Here is a 15,111-nt window from a genome sequence, read left to right as displayed (position 1 = left end):
AGAGATTAAGGGAAATTTTTGCACTTCTAAAACAGATAACAATCTTATATAATTGTCTGGAACAGTCATTGAATTTTGTCCTATAGAAATCAGGATTATAAAGTAGCAGACTATAATTTGCTTGAAATACAAAAGACAGTGTTTTGTCTTTTGCTAGAAATGCAACGTGATCTGGAATCCTCAGAACTTCTAATTCAAATCTTCCTTCCAGACTGTTGCTTTGGAAACTGAAATCCATCATGATCTGAAGGAAGGAGTGAGGTCTTCATCGCTGTTGCAAAAATAGCACATTTCTGGGTCCAGTTTTGTTCAGCTCTTGAATAAAACTTTTTTTGTTTGTTTTTGTTTTTGTTTCAGTGGATATTACAAAGGTTTATAAGATGGTTGACCTTCAGGTAGATGCACTGTGCGTAGTAGCTACCCAGAACTACTGTGTACCTGTTGCTGTATTTACACAGTATTTTCTTTCCCTCAAAAAGACAGAAAATGACTTGTGATGTAATATGTAATTAATAAAGCCCTGTATTAAGGCCCCGTCTGTGAGTATAACTTTCTACCCGAAGTGTATTGGCAAAATTTAGTGTACAGGTGAACAAGTTTCTTGAGGAATACCTTACCACAGCAATCACTAAATTTCATGTATTAAACCTAAAACTTTCAAACAACCTATGAGGATGAAGAATGCTATATTCTCCAGTATAAATTCTTATTCCTTATGGTAAATTTCAAGGTTAAATCTGTTGTGCTAGGCTTCCCCTCCTTGGTTATTTTTTTTTTCCCTTTTATTTTCTTTATTACGCTTTTTTTGGAATGACTTTGGGAAGCCCTTAACAATATGTGTCAAAATGTAAGGGCTGGACTGCATTGTGAACTGTTTCTTTGCTGACTCATCTGCCACAGCTAATCAAGACTTTTTGGTCTACATACTGCAACATTTTAAACCTTTTAGCAGTAAAGAAATGCTCTTTGCTCAAAAGCTTTTTAAATTATAGCACATGGTGGGTGGCTGATAAGAATTTTCTTTTTCTAAAATGGAAACTCGTTTCTTGTTATTCCTATCTGGTCTCCTGTTCTATTTATCAAGTCACAAGGTTTCTGGTGTCTATTAACATTTTTCTGAGCTGGGAAAATTGTTTCCTATTTAGACAATCTCACACATTTTCTAGTTAATTTCAACTGTGTGTGTGACAGACAAGCCTGGCATACTTTTTTCTTGTCCCACAACCTCATAGGAAGAGGAGCACAGGTCCAAAGTCTGTTCTCTTTGGGAATGGAATTGAGGACAGGAAAGCATATCCAGGTTTTGTTGGGTGCAACACACTGAGTTCAGTATAGCTACTTAGCTGTTCCCACAACATATCACAATTTAGAGGATTATTCTAGGTTTTATTCTCTGCCTGCTGCCTTTCTGAGGTGTCTGTATTGTTCTCTTCTGTCTGAAGATGTTGGCAGCAACTATCTTCTTCAGCAGAGGAGAAGTTGCGTAGGGGACTTGTATGACTTAGACTCGCTGATTTCCCTCACAGGTTAGTGGTTGGGGAAAAAGCCCTATTTTGGAGTGATATTTACAATGCATTCTTCAGTACAAAAATTCAACAGTTATTTGCCAACAGACTTTCCCCATTTTGGGATTCACGAAAGTTAATGATGCAATCCAGAATCTTTTCTGGGATGTTATATGGATATATATGTTAAGACATACAGCACACAATCACTAAAGTTGTTTTTATTGATTCTGTGCTTTACAAAAAAATATACTGGTAATTTTACAGACAGAACATTTAAATATTCATATGATTTAATACATCCTTTTTATTGAAGTTATGATATTTATATAGGGACTTATACCTTTCATGTAAGATTAATTTGATCCATCTTCTTGTTTGATTTTAAAATGATTACTAAAAATCTCAGGACATTTTCACAACATTGGAGAAATTCAGATAATTTGCAAATGAATAGGAGCATTGGCTATACCTGCTGTTTACAGACATTTTCATGGTGGGACACTGATGAAAATAATGAGGTTGGAACACTATAATTTCAAAGTTCAATAAACTCACAGTTATTTTGAGGTTTTTGCTTTCTGGAAATATTTCTAGAGTGCAAGTATGTTACAGATGATATAGTATGGGTAAACATTAGAATGTTCTTACCCAGTCATTGATGTAGACTGTGGGCTATTACTGATAACAACATATCTTTCTGGCTCAACCACCCTCATTTCTCTCTAGAAGTTCCTACATTAATTGTTCTGCAAGTCTAGAGATACCTTTTTTTTTTTTTTTTTAATTATGGAGGTATTATGCAATTCTTGTTCATGTCTCTGCTCTACAGCCCAATTTATTTCACTGGTTGGAAATTATGATATGCTAGGAGAATAAGAGAAATGTAAGAAATAACTTGTTTGCTTAACTGTTAGTTAAAACAAATACTATCTTATCTTCTCTGAATTAAACAAACTCATTTCCTTTAGTCTTTCCTCACAGGCCATATTTTTAAAACTCAGATCTTTTGTATTTTTTTTTCAACACTGTCTGCACTGATCTATCAGTTTATTGAAGTGTAGTGCCCGGGACTAGACACAATATTCCATCTAATTCCATAGTGTGAATAAAGCATTGAATAGAGGAGAAGTATTACTTCACATTTCCTTCCAGTTTTATTCTTTCTTATACATCCTGCTATACATTTGCTATGGCATTTGCCTTTTTCTCAATAGTATGACACTGTTGATTCACATTCACTTTGTGACCTCTTACAACCCCTAATTTGTTTATAGATATGTTTAAAGCCAGATATTCCCCATCCTGTATTTATGTAGTTAATTAATCTAGAAAAAGCATAGTATCTTGCATTTGCAACTAAATGTTTTCATATTTTCTGTCTATATCAATTTTATTAAGATCATCTTGAATTGCCCTCTAACATTTGTTCAGTCCCTCCTAGCATATGGTATCTGTTTTTTTGTAATAAGCATTCCAATCGGGTCATTTATGAAAATATTAAATAGTACCAATTCCAGAAGAAAGACACTATTAGAATTTGTCCTTCTGTGAAAGTATCTCTGATGGAGAAGAAACCAAGGACACAATTCCATTGTCCTAAAAAGCACACTTGAAAGTTGGCTAAGGAATGACAATTTGATTTTATTATAGAACGTAAAGTTTTTGTTGTAAACTGAATTCAAAACAATAACAATAAATGGTTCTTCAAAAACAAAAGTTCATTTCTGTAGCGGAACAATTATTTTTATAATTTCTCCCTGCCTATATTTGCCTTTTTAGAGTTGCCAAAGATTTCACCTGTGACCTCAGAAACCTTACCATTCATATTATACCGAAATCTATAAAATTTTGTGAAATATTCTGACAGCAACAAACTTATTAAACAAAACAAAATAAAACAAAGGAAAGGAAAGGAACTTTTTTTTTTTTTTTTTTTAAGCTGCCAACCCCCACTCTAATACCTGTAGCTGAAATGCTGATTAGCATAGAGTTAGACTAACTACTAGCAGATGTAATGTTACCTACAAAGTAAGATGAAATTCAAAAGGGGAAAAAGTGGATTGATTTCAAGAAAATCTTTCTGACAACAAAACCAGTGACACCTAGCTCCCAAGGGAAGATGCAGAAACTTGAATTCTAAGGATTTTTTGGACTTAAGCGGGCAAGGGACCAACTTTGTTCTGACAGGCAAATGAGCCTAGCTTAAGTCACCCATAGAATTAATGCAGACAATTCACAGGTCTGTAGAGGTTAGTGCTAAAGAGCACATGCTTTCTATTAGGCACTGCAAAGGAGGAAAGGGGGTCAGTCCTCCTGAGCTCAATGTAATTCATTGCTTGAAATTATCTATAAACCTTAATGAACTATTTTTTTTTAATAATTATTTTCTTACTGTTTTCCCAAGGTTAAGTATTTAAAGCAATAGTATTTTTTATTTCTTTGAGATAGTTCTTATTACAACATGTTTATTATAAACTTTCTCAGAGAAAAAATAAAATTTTCACTATTTAAGTTTAAAATATAATCATCATTCTTCGTAGAAAAGAGTAATGAATACTATGCCAGTGACTGTGGCTTGAAAGATCTACTTTGAACATGTGAAGGAATAGAAAGCAAATAGGCTGTCATGTCTATCATGGGATGTTTTCAATTTTTCTTTTTATTTACTCTGTGCAACCTCTAATTTCTATTCTTTATAAGAAATATAAGAATGCCATTTTATAAGGATAGTAATAAAGTATGAGAGAGAGAATAGACCACATGTGACAGATGATAAGGGTACGCAATGCACTATTGGGAGAAGTATAACAGAAATGAGGACGATTCAGGAGCATACAGTTAAAAGTATTACATTACACATAGGAGGACAAAGTTTTTTTATGAGCAGAGGAAGTCTGAATTTAGCCTTGTTCCAGATTAACCATGGTCCTAGAGTCACTAATGTGACTGATTTCAAGAGGGCGGTCTTGTAGCATTAGGTATCTGCAGCCAGGGACAGTGAAGAAGGTGGTGACCTTCTGAAGAAGGAATACGACATTGTCCTATTTCCCAGCTCTCTCCCTAGATTCAGAAAAACTGGAAGGCAGATATATTCATTAGTTTTAGTAGTTTCACTTCAAACTTCATCTTTAAGGAGGGAGACTGAGATCCTTGCAAGCTGCAGTCAGGTCAGGTTGAGGTTGTTGGGAACCCACGCTGCTTTCCTCTGGTGGATGGATGTCTACAGGTTATGGACAGAAAGGAGAAATGCCTTGTTGTTCCTGTTGCTCATTTTGTGTTTGATCAGCTACTAAATGGCTTCTGTCATGATACTTTTTTATTCTGTAAGGACATCTTGGCTGTCATTTTGACTTTTGTAGTTAAATTTGGTTTTGATGAAAGGAAAGACGAGAATATAAGTATGAAAACTAAGATATTTTTATCATATAGAATTATTAATTATATAGAATTAATGTATAGGATATTCTGTTCATATTTGGTTTGCTGACATACACAGCAAGTGAATTCCACTGAAATTGCACATGGATTCATTCATGACAATTGTATTTATTGTACCTTTTTGAAAGTTATAAGGGGAATTCATACAGTTGAATTTGAATTAGTTCTTCTTCTTGACCTTTGTCTGTTTACTTGATATGCTTGTCAGAAAAGAGATTGTATTTTACTAAGTGTACACTGTATGACAGGGTGGGTTTCTGATCTCTACTTGGACCCTAGACACTACTACAATGCAAATAACACAACAAAAATATGGTTTTTTTTTTGGCTAATAGAGAAAGTATATATATTTATATATCAGTATTTGTCTCTGTTTTTTTTTTTTTTTTTTTTTTTTTTTAATATTCTTTCCTTTAGAAGTTTAGTGTTCTTTGCTAGTCACTCAAGTACTAAATATTTAGCATCAATTCATATGAAAGTTGCTTTGATCTTCATGTAAATAAACAGGCTCTCTATCTCCCATAGGACTCTTTCTTGAAAAAGATTTCTTTCATCAAGTAGTTTGTCGCATCTCTGTGAACATCAATACTGTTTCCTTCAGAACTTCAAACAAACATTTCCTGCACATTTACAGGAAATACATTAAACACTATAAATGGCAACCTGACTCTCACCTGATTAAACAGCTAAGGAGGGGCTTGGGCAACTGAGTGACACTGCCTTCTCCTGATATCCTGGCAAATACACAACATCTCTTCTACACTGAAGTTAACAATCACAAACATTCATGAATTTGTATGGGTGCATATAAATATATATACACACAAGCACATACATATATAAATGCATGTATTTATACACATTTACAGACTAAAGTTCTCTTTCCTTATGTAACATAAATATTTAAATATTGATGGTGTTTGTAACCATATTTTGCACTTAGAAAATTGTGTCTTGGAAAAGCCCAAAGCACAATGCCAAAAACCCTACTAAGACCGTAATTCAAGTACTGTCCTCAAGAACAGGAGAGCAAGCAAAAAGAAATTTAGCAAACTGTGAAGAGATGGATAGAAAACTCATCAAGATAGAAGTTTACCTCTAAGAAAATTTCAGCAGTTTTTAGTCCCTCTCCAACCAGACTGTAAGCTTTGAGACCTCATTTAAAAGAGAAAGAAAGAAGGAAAGAAACAAATGAACAACAACAACAACAAAAAGCTTAGTATATTTTTGGTTGATTTTACTCATGGAATCCAGCCCTAAAATTTGTCTGCTACTTTTACACAGGATTTTCACTGACATCATTCCATTACGAAGTTCTCCTTTACTCCTTACTTTATTATACATGCAGCTACATGATCAGAATCAGGTCTTTGGGATTTAAAATGTGATGTGTTGGGCAGAAAGCCATGGAGGAGTCTATCTCCAGAAGACATAGTTTCAAAATGTGTTTTCTACAAAAACACTAAATTGTTGAGAATCTAAGAAAGAGCTAATGGTTCAAATGAGTGATTCTTTACCCTAGCCAGCTTTCTGGCACTAATTTGTATGATTGTCCTCTTAACCTTGTCATCAACTGCAAATTTTGACTTACCACAAGGTCATTTCAGAAGTTTTCTGTAGACTGCCTGCTTTCTTAGAGAACAAACCAGCCATCTGTGAAGACAAATTTCATAGCTTTACTGGCCTTTAATGCCCCCCCCCCCCTTTTTTTTTTTTTTTTTTTTTTTTTGCACTTAGAAAGCTTTGAAATAATTTTAATTGAATCAAACTCATGTATTATAATGTTTGGGAAACACTGCAACATAATAGTCTTTCTTTGTGATATTTACATTCTAGCTTGATTGTCCTCTCTGGTGTCTTGCTTCGGAGCTCCATTTTGACAATATTATTCATGATGCAATTGTATGCTCTGCAATCAGTCATGGCCCTGATATATAATTCTAGTTTGGTTAAGTGATATGAATATTGAGCAGCTAGGCTTTATTATCTTTGAATGAAGGAACTCTTTATTCTTCCTGTCTTAAGTCTCAGTTAATATTCCAAATAAATACACAGCTTCCAAATAGGTACACAATTGGCCTTTAGTTAATCTTTAACCAAAGAGATTAAGGAAACTCAAGCCTGTTTGACCCTGTAATACATTTGAATCCACAAACAGATTCGGTGCCTCCCTGTTTTTCTTCCCAAGAAGCAGCATTTCATTTGTCACTCTCCCAAAGGGAACATTCTCTTCTTTCTGAATGAGCAGAATCACACACAGAATATACATGGTTTTACAATTATGTACTTAACTGACACAATTTATGCAAACCTTTCCTTTTTTTGTCCCCAGGTATGTTGCAGATACTATTAATTCTCAATGTAAAGATTGTGTCTGGTTTGATTTTGCTGTTTGAGTGCTGTATATTACACAGACAATGAATGACTAATGGATGCGCAGAGCCTCAGTGAGTGGAGTCCACCCTCAATAGACTGGAGTGCTATGGAGACACAACCTATCTTGTCTCCTTTACCTCAGCCCAGGAGTAAGACATATATAAAGTTGAATGTGCTTGGGAAAAAGATGTGCCAGAGTGCTAGGCGTGCTCTTGTTAGGCAGAATACTGTAGGACAGTACAGAGTGTTACTGTTTTTTTTTTTTTTTTTTTTTTTTTTTAATGTATTTATCATCTATCTATCTATCTATCTATCTATTTATTTTGAATACCCCCCTTCAAAACAGGCATTTGTATTCATTGATCACCTAGTCCAACCTCTAACCTAACACTAACCAGTCCTCCATTAAACCATATCACTAAGCTCTACATCTAAACGTCTTTTAAAGACCTCCAGGGATGGTGACTCAACCACTTCACTGGGCAGCTCATTCCTGACAGCCCTCTCGGTAAAGAAGTTCTTCCTAATATCCAACCTAAACCTCCCCTGGTGCAACTTTAGCCCATTCCCCCTCATCCTGTCACCAGGCACGTGGGAGAACAGACTAACGCCACCTCACTACAGCTCCCCTGTTAGAGAGCAATAAGATCTCCCCATAACCTCTTTTTCTCCAGGCTGAACAATCACAGCTCCATCAGCTGCTCCTTGTAAGACTTTTCTCCAGACCCCTCACCAGCTTCATTGCCCTTCTCTGGACTTGCTTGAGCACCTCAATGTCCTTTTTGTAGCAAGGGGCCCAAAACTGAACACAGTACTCGAGGTACGGCCTCACCAGAGCCGAGTACAGGGGGAAAATCACTTCCCTAGTCCTGCTGGCCACACTGTTTCTTATGCAAGCCAGGATGCCGCTGGCCTTCTTGGCCACCTGAGCACACTGCTGGCTCATATTCAGCCAACTATCAACCAATATTCCCAGGTCCCTCTCCACCAGGCAGCTTTCCAACCACTCATCTCCCAGCCTGTAGCTCTGCTTGGGGTTGTTGCGCCCCAGGTGCAGGACCCAGCACTTGGCCTTGTTGAACTTCATACAGTTGGCCTCAGCCCATAGGTCCAGCCTATCCAGATCCTCCTGAAGAGCCTTCCTACCCTCAAGCAGATTGACACACGCACCTAACTTGGTGTCATCTGTGAACTTGCTGAGGTTGCACTCGATCCCCTCATCCAGATCATCGATAAAGATTTTAAAGAGGACTGGGCCCAGTACTGAGCTCTGGGGGATGCCACTAGTGACTGGCCTCCAGCTGGATTTGACTCCATTCACCGCAACTGTTTGGGCCTGGCTATCCAGCCAGTTTTTAATCCAACAAAGCGTACGCTAGTCCAAGCTATGAGCAGCCAGTTTCTTGAGAATGTTGTGGGAACCGGTGTCAAAAGCCTTGCTGAAGTCAAGGTAGACCATATCCACAGCCTTTCCCTCATCCACCCAGCGTGTCACTTTACCATAGAAGGAGATCAGGTTTGTCAAGCAGGAGTAGAGTGAAGAAATGACAGCTGAAACTCCAGTATGTAAATGTGTTGGTGAAAGTTCAACAATTTGCTAGTGTGTCTTATAAAAAACTTTCTCCTGGAGCTGATTTGGATTTGTAACCATAGCCTCACTGAAACATTAGTAAATGTAGACTTTGGTGTTACTTATCAGCCTTGCAAATAATCAATTCTTGAGTTTTATCAGGAGCAGGATGTAGCTCTGGAGAAGACTTTGCATTGATCCAGGATACTAATAACTAATACACAGCAGTATAATTTAGGTGCTTAATATTCTCCTGGAGGCCAACTGAAGGATTTTGGTGAGAGAAAAAGTAAAAATGACCTCACTTTCCAGAGTTATGAAAATGTGTTATAGAAACTAAATATCTGTTAACTAATAAATTCACAACATCTTACTCTAGAAATGACCTTTTATTATGACCTTGACATACTGATGTGTTTGACATTAAGATGAGTGTTTCCATGTTATTTCACTTTCCTTCTGATGAATGCTTTTTAAAAGCTAAGTTTATTATATCCTCACGTTGAAATCTGTGACTAAAAATTCATGTCACTGGTAGTGCTAATATGTAAACAAAGATATTGTCACAGGATTTGGGTCAGTTAAATTTCAGGGAGAGCTTTGCAAATATTTTGACTATATTGTACATCCTTATTCGTCAAATGAACATTATTTTATTTTTTAATAAATCTGAAATAGACAGTGTTTCCTAAGTGTTTGCCTTATCCTTTCATACTTGCACGGCTTTCTTTTTTCTTACACAGCTTCTATTTATTTATTTATTTATTTATTTATTTTTATTTCCTGTGATCAGCTTCTGCTGTAAGAAAACTGTTTGGTGAGATAGTGAGAAAAATACAGTAAAGATATATTTTTCAGGGGGAGGGAGGATTTGGACTGGTTGTTGGCAGGCTCTCACTGAAAGATGAGTTTTTTTTATTTTTTAAACTCTTCTTTGTAAAACAGTCATGGTTAGGAAGCAAATCTCCAGTTAACCTGGTTTCTCAGGCTACTTAGCCCACACCAATTACATTGATGGGCCAGTGCTATCCCTGGGATAACTCTATTAAGACTGTCTGGATTACACTGCAGTTGGAATAAATTGTGGTGGATTAATTTATGGCAGATGAAATAATTCCTTGATATAGTTCTGAAACAGTGAATCTCTCTCCACAAACTGGCTTCAGGGGGTCCAAAACAGCAACAGCTTTGAAAACACATGGTGAGAGAGGGAACAAATACCTTGCCTTTTAATATCTTACATTATTCTGTGCTCTCCCTCTCCTAGTGTATTCTCAGTGCTCTCCTTCCTCCTGCACTTCTGCTGCTCTCAGTATGAAGAAGTAACTGGGTCAAGCTAGTGGGTCACTGACAATGCAGTATGCACCTCACCATGTGATGTCATGAGCAATAAAGGATAACATGCTTAAGTTTCTCAAAGCCTATCTTACAGGCCCTAATAAAAATCTGTTCTCAGTGACACAGTGGAGAGAGGCAGACAGAAAAACTGTACACATTTCTAAGGTGAAAATACTTTTCAGTTAACAGATGTAAACTAAAAATTAGTAATATTCCTACACATATCCCTTATGGAAAGGAAGATCTTTCAATCTGGATGTTCCTTTGTTCCCTCTATTTAAAGAGAAAAAGAAGGCACTCTAAAGTCCATCCACGTATAGCATAGGATACTTGTTCTAAAAGGAAAAGAGATCAAATCTTTTACATGCCATTTGGTATCAGTCACAGCATGTTATGTAACATGACTGACTTGTCACAACATAATGCACTAGGGAGGAATGACAAAAGGCATTTTTCACAGCTATGTTTGAAGAAGCCACAGTTGCAGACAGGCAACCTAATACATTTTCTTGTTAAAGGAACTTCTCTAAACACCTATTGAAAATGTACTCTTTTTCTGGGTCTATCTCTGGAAATACAAAAGTTCTTCAAACATACCTGCATCATATACATGAACATGATAAGATAATTTCTTTACACAGGAAAAATGACTGAATGTAGGTACATATATCCACAAGCTTACATAACAACCAGTGCGGTACATATATCACACACAGTTACATGTTTTATATCTATGTATTAACTTCTGTGATCACTTTGAATTTGGTAATTCCTGGTGCAACAACTAGTTTATCAGGTCTAGTACAAACAATCAAGTTCCAGTAAATTATACAACTTTTATTGCTATTATAGTAAAGCAAGAACACTTGTGCCAGTGGGCATTTATTCCATCACACAGTTCTTATGAGAATTATGACAATTTATTTTTACTTTCTATCAGAAGCCCCCTTCTACCTGATTTATGCCAAATCATTTTACATGGAACTGCTATCCCTACCTGTGCTTTGTGTTATTCTCAGCTCTGGTTCTGGCAGCCCTTCAGTAGGTTGAAGGGCATTAGTAATGGCTTTTGTGTTAATCCCAGGCAGTGAATATCACAGAAATCAGATGACAGCATTAGCAGAGTTGGTTGACTCGATTCTCCATGAAGACTCCAAAACTTCAAAGTAATAAGGTCTAACACTGATGTACTAAGGCATGTCTGTTCTTTGGCAAACAGAATGGTCTTATTACCTTTGACTTATCTTCCCAGCAATGTTTTGTTCTTTGCTACACTAAACTCCCATTTCTGGACATGTCACCTCTACAAGAATAGCAATTATAGATCTTACATAACAATGCTAAACATGGATAAATGGAATAACGATGCTTGAAAATGTCAGTTCTAGAAATACTTATATTTTCTTACAGTTTGATTGTTGTTCAGATAAGTCAGCCTAGAATGAAGGGATTCAAAATTGGTTAGCTAGTTAGTTTATCTGCAGTTCTTCTGAGAAGTGCTTGTTTCTTTGCTGAAACTCCTTTGTCTCTGACTAGAAGAGTCTGAGAGGATTAGGAAGACCAAAAGTGCAAATTAACAACTTCATTTAATGATTTTGCAGGATGTAGATTATGCTTGACTATGCTAATGTTAATTTTTAATGTTAATTTTTTGACTGTGCAGGCTAGCCTCAATACTTATTTGTTGGCATTTTACTTCATGGTATAAAATCAACACCTGCATTCTCTGGATTCACTTCAGATTTATAACAGAGAGAGTTATAAATTGATCTCATGTTGTAATTATAAATGCAAAATTTTAAGATTCTTAAATGTGACAGCTCAGAAAAACAGGCTGTTAACCTTACCATACAAAGGTATATTAATTTCACACACTTTTGTCAAGAACTACATGAAAACTTCCAGTTTGATAGTCATGATAAAATATTTTATTCTTCTTTCCATATGCTTCACATTGTGGATGTAGAGAACAACAACAACAACAAAAAGATATAAATTAAAATTGCCTTAGAGAAATGCTAATTTACATTTCTCTCATGAAAATGGGGTTGGGACAACTACTGTTGAAATGAAGTCAGGATTATTTATTGTTACTAAAAATTAAAGGCTCTTAATTCCAAGCCCTGACCTAAAAATATGGTTCATTTTAGAGTAGAGAGAAAACAGAGTAATATTGAAATTTCTCTATCCTTGACTTCGGTATCTTGGCTTTAAAACACACGCAAACAAATGAGAATAAAGATACTTCCTACCTTGAAGCACAGTTTGAAGAATGAAAATGAGCTAAGTTTAAACGTTAGGGGTTTTTCATCCCAAAGGTCATTTGATTACAGAAAGGTTGTTTACAAGACTGAAGCTCACTGCTATTGAAGTAAATGATTCCAATAACGTTAGATAAAATCTGCTCATTTATTTTATATTTCAACTAGTTTAAATTCAATGCCAATTTTCTTTCCTTGAAATATATTTGACATTCTATTGCATTAAGAAAATAAAGTTTAAAGGGAAGATATTGCCTATATTCCACTTAAAAAAAAAAAAAAAAACAACAAAAAAAAAACAAAAAAAAAAACAAACAAAAAAAACAATCCACAAAACAAAACAAAACAAAAAAAAAACAAAAGCTTTCATATGACTGGTAAAAATAAAAATGTAGCAATAAAGAATGCCTCCATATTTTCTCTCCAACTAGCAGGGAGGGAAAGGAAAGAAAAGTCAATACTTGGCTGGAATCATGAGCAGCTTGTTGGCTGAGTTAATCAGTCAGGAGCCCTGCAGCTGGTCAGCTTCACCTCACCGATAAATGTCACAACTCTCTGCTGTCAATATGAATTACCAGAAAAGGTTTCCTAGAAACTAAGGATGAGGGAGCCATTTTCCTTTGAATGAATTATACAGGCCAAAATAATACTGAAACAAGATTAGGATGGGTTGCTCTAATTGACTAGGCAATTATTTAAATGTACCCTGGAGGTAAGACAAACCATAGAAAATAATGCAGCCCAGGTTACAAAATGCAAGAAATTTGTGCATTTAACAAAGGTTTAAAAGGTTACGCTTAAAAGATGATGTACTAAGTCACAAGCAAGTTTGCTTTAGTTTCAGTGCTGGGAAGGGTATCTGAGGAAACACAAGTTTTCTATATAAAATCAAGGAAGGCAAATAATGCCTGAAGTTACAGGAAAAGTTTCCTCTTTGATTCACTTGCTACATGCTTTATGTAGCAACAGCAGAGTTCCTCTCTGGAGGGGGCAAAGGGAGCAAACCTACACAGCTGTGACCCATGCTCCAAGAACAGGAGGTGGCTACAAAGTGCAGGGCTTTTGTACTGCCCATATGGAATAAAAGGAGAACTTGGAAAAAATACTGTGATCCTACTTTTTTTTTTTTTTTCTTTTCTTTTCTTTCTTTTTTTTTTTTTCTCCTGGTTTGCTCACAGAGGATAAGGAGCACCCACCAATTTGTGAGCAGGTTGAGTGGTAAGTACTTCTGACATTAATTACCAAAAATAACAGTAGCTGCCTTAAAACAGGAAAAATATGTATTTTAATCTCTGCTTATACACCTTGTCTTCATGCATTGCATGTTAGGCTGCACCCAGTTGTTGCTGTTGGACATTACATGTTGTTGACATAGCAACATGTAATTTAGGACAAAACAGTAAAATGATAACTCTGGTAAATATGCTGTTTTTATGTACCTGCAGAGCACATGCCCATATTCTACTAGCAGTTTCTATATTGTTCAGAAAAAGGAATCTCTTTTTCAGGGAAATTCCAGACCTTGAAAAAGTTATGATCACAGAACAATGCTCTCCCCCTCTTTCTTCCCCCCCCAAAAAAAAAAACAAAAAACAAAAGCTTCCTGAAGCAAAACAAAACAAAACACAAAAACAACTATTTGCTAAAACTGAAAAGCGATGTTTATTTTAACCGAAATATTTAATTTAGCAATGCTGAGTTATTTTCATTTCAAGAATATCAGTTACTTTTATTCAGTGGGGCAGAAAATGGAATTGAACAGAGTAACAAAAAACAAAACAAACAAACACAAAAAACAGAAAATGATGTTAAAGTATTTTGAACAGAACCTAAAAAAAAATCATAACTAACCAAAATGTTGACTCACTTTGTATTCTTTATTTTTAACTTAAGAAATACTACTCTATTTTCAAGGATCCAAAAAAAAAAATAAATCAGAAACATGATTTCTAAAGGGAGAATATTAAATGCCTCAATGCAGAAATGTAAAAATTAAACATTCCAACATTATAATACTTTATTTATTTATTTATTTCTGAAAAGAATCTTTGGTGGCATCAACATGACCTTGTGAAACATTTTGATTCTGAGTGCCTGATACAATAGAAAATGCCTTTCTATTGCTATAAGTCAGGCCTTTCAAGCAGCTCCTTGTTTGCTTAGGTAAAAAATAGTAATGTACGTAAAATTTAATCCAGCACACCTACTTAATCTATATGTTTTCCTACAACGTTAAAATTAAACCCCAAATCAGAAAGAACATTTCCATTTTATTGTCTTTTTTTGACTTTATTCAAATGAGTCAAGAATATAGTAAAGTTTTAAATTTTCATTCGAATTGAAAGGAGAACAGGAATGGACAAGTTCATTATTCTGATTATAGTAAAATTGCATCTCCACATTTATCTCAGTGGAAATAAATGTTCTAGTGTTATATGAAAGAAGATAAAATAAAGGATACAATAACAATGAGTAGTAAGGCAATTCACTTGACAGTGTATCAGGTACACTTAGGACATTCTCTTAATTACTTACTGAAACTATCTGGATAACACCTTCGTGCCTTTAACATTGCATAAGAAATACATGAAATAAATTATAAACTAGATATGAACATAGC

The 15,111-nt window shown here is 35.4% G+C and overlaps 1 long non-coding RNA gene across 3 annotated transcripts in view; it reads right to left on the bottom strand.

The window, feature by feature from the left end:
* LOC137851056 (uncharacterized) overlaps window positions 1–12,556 on the bottom strand; it is a 41,517-nt gene extending 28,961 nt beyond the window's left edge. Inside the window, exons 1-2 of one of the 3 annotated variants that reach the window (XR_011092978.1) lie at window positions 12,483–12,556; window positions 6,538–6,599 (exon numbers count right to left, since the gene is read on the bottom strand). This is a non-coding gene — a long non-coding RNA (uncharacterized lncRNA). The other 2 variants (XR_011092976.1, XR_011092977.1) reach the window with 2 other exon arrangements.
* Between the last annotated feature and the right edge of the window lie 2,555 nt (window positions 12,557–15,111).

This window comes from Anas acuta, chromosome 2 (genome assembly GCF_963932015.1).
Source record: "Anas acuta chromosome 2, bAnaAcu1.1, whole genome shotgun sequence".
Taxonomy (NCBI): Eukaryota; Metazoa; Chordata; class Aves; order Anseriformes; family Anatidae; genus Anas; species Anas acuta.
This window is presented reverse-complemented; position numbering and strand designations above follow the sequence as displayed.